Genomic DNA, 5,535 nt, shown 5'->3' with positions numbered 1-5,535 from the left:
AATGTTTATTTTCCTAGTGAAGTAATTTTCATTTTTCACGAGTGACATAAACATTACACTAAATGTTAGCGAGTTTAATAATCTTAATTTATATCACTCAACTTGTCTGCTTGATGTCCCTGTAAGGTTCTAGTGCCCCATTCGATCAAAAGAAAGAAATGTTTTATTTAACGACGCACTCAACACATTTTATTTACAGTTATATGGCATCAGACATATGGTTAAGGACCACACAGATTTTCATGGGAAACCCGCTGTCACCACTACATGGGCTACTCTTTCCGATTAGCAGCAAGGGATCTTTTATTTGCGCTACCCACAGGCAGGATAGCACAAACCATGGCCTTGGTTGAACCAGTTATGGATCACTGGTCGGTGCGCGTGGTTTACACCTACCCATTGAGCCTTGCGGAACACTAACTCGGGGTTTGGAGTCGGTATCTGGATTAAAAATCCCATGCCTCGACTGGGATCCGAACCCAGTACCTACCAGCCTGTAGACCGATGGCCTAACCACGACGCCACCGAGGCCGGTCCCATTCGATCACATCACAAAGTGTTATGTCCCACAAGTTTGACATTGTACTCAGGTCAGGCCATACATATTTTATATATCAAAAAGGGGACAAGACGCCACGCACTCACCCTGCCCAAACCACGTGTTGTCTAAATAAAAACGCAGGACAGTCTAGTGGAACGTATCATCGCATGAACGTCAGAGATATAACATTCAATTCTTAAATGATAATGAAAATAATATACACACACAACAGCTCGTTATAAGCTCAATAACACTATATTATCTGCATACGATAATCAAAATATAATACACACACACAAGAGCTCATTATAAAGAAATAAAGTCACTGAATTTAAATTTCACTGCTGGCTGGACCCTTCAGAACGCGTAGGTCCATTTAATTGGGCGCAAGCGTTCAGAAGCTCAGCAGGACTCATATCACCATCTTTATATTGTGTCCAGTTGTGGGAAGAGCTCCTGCTGGCTTCTGCACACAGATGTCCGCAAACGACGTCCAGTCTTCCTCTCCTGCATCAACTTGGGACTGGACTGGCAGTAGTGTTGCTTCTTGATACAGGCAGGCTATCAACTTGTAAATACCGAGCTGCTGCTCGCCAGCTTTGATATTTATTCTGTGGTGCCAACCTGCAAACAAAGAACATGAAAATATAGGCCCGTACATACATTTTAGTCCTCAAGTTGGAGTAGACTGTGACACCCCCCCCCCCCCCCCCCCATTACTACAGGCCTGAAATGGAACTATATCATGACTGTACATGACATAAATACATTTATTTAAATTCAGTTAGCAAAATAATATCTGCATAATTATTAATGTAACAGTTTGGATGAAAAGATGCAAACTAAACCTTTACCTTCGACATGGTTGACGATTACGAACAGTTTGCCCACTGATTCGGTTATTATGAAGCCCAGGTGTGTTAGCAGCAGTAGCAGTGGCAGTTTGGAATCGATTGCGCGTTCATGATATAGCGGTCTTGACCACGCGTTGTAACACGCGGACGTCCACGACGTGGCAAGTCGTTTGTGCTTCCTGTCGTTCGAAATTTTACGCGAAGATTTCGTATCGCTCGACTAGAACTCCCAACATGCCTTGCAACGTCTTCTGTCGACATGCCAGCATGAAGCATGCCAATCGCCCGTTCGCGTAAATTATTGGGTATTCTTGGCATACTAAAAATGCTACAATGTAAACAACGTTATTTTTTAAAAACTAATTTTGAAGCGTTTTCGTTCACTTGACAACAATGTCAGTTAGGCTGCCTTTCCATTGGTCCGGTTTTACCCGCGCGGCTATTTCTGCCGCTAAGCGGTAAAAATCAAATGCCTTAATTTGCACTGACGTCTTTCCACTGACCCGGTTCTTCGCCGTGCGGCCCCAAAAAGTCGATCATGTATGATTTTTTTCTAGCCGTGCGGCTCGAACCGCATGGGGAATCCATAAAATGACGTCATTGTGGGGGTATTACCCACGATTACCCATTTCCCACCCGTATGTGTTTTACAGCGTTATTTGTTAATTTTCAACTTTTCAGAGTAGCCTAGGTTGTGTTTTTTTAAAGCATTTTTCATGCAATGGGCGAGCCAAAGTTCATCCACGAGCAAATGGAAACTTTAATCGACTTGGTAAGAGAAAACCCAGGCATTTTTGACCAATCTTTAAGTCAATATAAGGACCAGGGCCCCGTTTTACGAAGCGATCTTAGCTACTATCGAACTTAGTGATTTAAGGTTGATGTTACGCTACCGACCTTAACATTTACAACCGTTCGACGAATGACCGATATCGGGTCCAACTTAACAAATTAACTTAAAATGGAGGAAGATGGATAAACATTCGGTGCGTGTCACATGACCTCACACTTGCCAGATCAACATTTAATTTTGGAGGGGTTAGTGTGGAACAAGTAATTTCGGCCTCAAAATAACCTCCTCCTCCCTCAAAAACATGGACGTAAAACGAATCCATTCTAGTAAACACAATACAGTAAATAGGAAAGGGTAATAATAATAATCATAGTAATAATAATAATACGTAAAATGTTCCAGCCCTTATACATACATCTACAGTCACTTGACCCGAATAAAATCGATCTGAATGTTTATCATTATAAATGTTTTCAAAATTCCCAATCAAAGAGGAACAACTGCTTTGGGTATTTATTCTGATGTAAATTTGTTTTAAAATGATTGCCTAAATATAGGGCGGTCTGGTACACGTGACAGGGGTAGGCTCATATCCATTGAAGGGGTGGATACGAAATTCACGCACTTAGTTCAATGCATCTAAAATCTAGGCGTACATTACTTTTGTTGTTTCTTCGCTTGCAATGAATTTCCCATTAAATCATATATAAATGAATAATAAAAAAAAAAAAAAATATAAATGATAAAATTCGCACAATTTCATCACACAAACTGTTTCAAACAGAATAGCAGCAAAAACACTAAATTGTTCGAGAAACTCATCTCCGAGTATCTAAATTAACCATTTTTAAAGGGAGCATACCCCGGGTCCCTCCCCGAGATATCGATCCCTTCGGCAGCTCGACTCATTTGTCTTGGGCAAAATCGAACCTGCCTTTAAACAAAATAATTTTTTTAGGCCTGACCACTCTCAATATGGCTCCAGTGGTATATAATGAAGATGTTGAAAAGATTCTGTCACAATTACTATTTCTGGCCCTAGGAACCGTGGGGGGGGGGGGGGGGGGCCCCCCCCCATGGTGGGAAAATGTACCAGTTTTTGTCAAAACACACTTCAGATTTTCAGCAACATTTTTATTATATAAAATAAAAATTCCGCAATATTGAATTATATATATATATATATGAAAAGGAATTTGTAAATATTGCTATACAAACATGCATTACAAACATGCATTTACAAACTATTGCTGTTGTATTTTCTTGGCTCAATGGGTAGGTGTAACCCACGTGCACCGACCAGTGATCCATAACTGGTTCAACAAAGGCCATGGTTTGTGCTATCCTGCCTGTGGGAAGCGCAAATAAAAGATCCCTTGCTGCTAATCGGAAAAAGTAGCCCATGTAGTGGCGATAGCGGGTTTCCTCTCAAAATCTGTGTGGTCTTTAACCATGTCCGACGCCATATAACTGTAAATAAAATGTGTTGAGTGCGTCGTTAAATAAAACATTTCTTTCTTTCTTTCTTTCTTTCTGTTTTTGGTCTTCTGCGAAACGCATTCAACAACTGAGTAAATGGTAGGTCTTCGGTGTCTGACTCTGACTCAGTATGTTCGCTGGTTTCTTCCTCAATAGACCTAAGACAAACAATTGAAAGTGTTGTTGTAAGTTTACATAATTATTTATAAGAAAAAAAATACTGTAAATAATCAAGTATTAGCACAAAGGTATTTTAGCGTCATAAAATATTTCTGATTGACAACTTACCTTTCTCGAATGTCTTCTACTGAATCCACCGATCCAGGACGTTCTAGATCGGATATGTCTGCATAGTTTTCTTCATTTTCATTGTTAAATGAATAAACAGGCAAGTCATCTGGGTCATGTGGGTTGGAGTCTGGCTCGTTGTCTTCAACGATTTCTTCCTCTATAGACCTAAAACATGAAATTGTTAGATGTGTTTTATCTACTGAGATTAGGAATGATTCGTCAGTAAATAGATTCCTCAAGTTTTCTCATTATTAATTAAAAATGTATTTACATTTAAAACAAGTTAAACTGTTTGTTATGTTGGGTTGTTTTTGTTGGAGGGGGTTGCTTTACAACGATTTGTCACTATTCCGTTATTTGGATATATCAAACGGGTCAAAAATACAGATATCGATGAGATTATTAATATATTCATATATAAAAACATACCTATCGCTGATAACTTCAACAGAATCAACAGATCCATAAGATTGTAGATCGATGATGTCTTCATTGTTTTCTTCATGTAGGCGATGAATTTCAGCATTAAGAGACGATTCCAAATTCACAGAAAAGTTGGCATTATTAATGTCTACACTGACTTCTAAAACCGATTCAGGTCGTTCTGTATGTGTACAAAGAGAACAGAGAAAATCAAAACTCTCGCCCGTGGAACACAATTTCAGATACTAGTATTCAGTTTTTGAAACACTAGTTCCGGAGACTCTGTGTGTCCACCCGTTGCAGTTGTCACACTCGAGTGCATGCTGGCTTTTCTCAGTTTTTTTGGCACTGAATACATTTTACACTCATGGTGAAGTAGCTCACGATTTGTCATGACGATCACAACTATTTTGTACGAATGACGGGAGTTCGGTATGTATGTATGTATGCCCACAAATGACTGTCAGGTCAGATGTCGGAATTAACGTGCTTATATCAATTTAATGTTCAAGCACGCTCATTGCGAGCACGATTTCTGACTAGGGCCAGAAACTGTGCTCACAACGAGAGGGGTGGGGAGAGTGTTAGTTAAAAAAAAAAAAAAATTAAAAACGTTTATACATTTGATTAGATAAATATACTAATTAATGGTTAAATAAAATTTATTTACAAGGAAATTAAAAAGTGTTTATACAAAGGGTTAAAAAGGGTTTTTACAAATGATTAGGTAAAAAGTAGAATATTAACAATAAAATATGTCTGGTTACTCTGGTATTTATGTCGGAGGAGAGTAGACGGGAAGGTCTGCCCCATTTTAATTCATTTCCCTAGGCCGTCCCGTCCCGTCCACCACCTCCACCATAATGGAAATGTTAAGAATTGGAAAGTGGAGATTGATGAATGATATCTCCATATTAACCATAATGGGAGTTCGGACTGGTTGGATGTTTGATATAACTTTCTCTCATGACACTATATGACGTAAACTATATGATAAAAAAAGAAACTTTTGTATCATGAAAAACAAACACCAAAAATAAATACAGATGTGTGTTCACGCAATGGCCTCTTGGAGGAAGCGGGCTCTTTGATACCGTCGGCAGGTAACAGCAATTAGCATTTTAACTTCTACAGTGAGTGTATTGAGTTTGTAT

The 5,535-nt window shown here is 39.1% G+C and overlaps 1 long non-coding RNA gene across 1 annotated transcript; it reads right to left on the bottom strand.

Annotated features, from left to right (window-relative positions):
- Positions 1 to 780: 780 nt before the first annotated feature.
- On the bottom strand, positions 781 to 4,913 carry LOC121388018. Its single transcript, XR_005959919.1, has 2 exons — positions 3,956 to 4,913; positions 781 to 1,165 (listed from the first exon to the last, which is right to left on the bottom strand). It is a non-coding gene; the product is annotated as an uncharacterized LOC121388018 (long non-coding RNA).
- Positions 4,914 to 5,535: the final 622 nt, after the last annotated feature.

This window comes from Gigantopelta aegis, chromosome 14, assembly GCF_016097555.1.
Source record: "Gigantopelta aegis isolate Gae_Host chromosome 14, Gae_host_genome, whole genome shotgun sequence".
NCBI classification, from domain to species: domain Eukaryota; kingdom Metazoa; phylum Mollusca; class Gastropoda; order Neomphalida; family Peltospiridae; genus Gigantopelta; species Gigantopelta aegis.
Note: the sequence above shows the minus strand (reverse complement) of the source record. Positions and strands in the feature narration are given on the sequence as shown.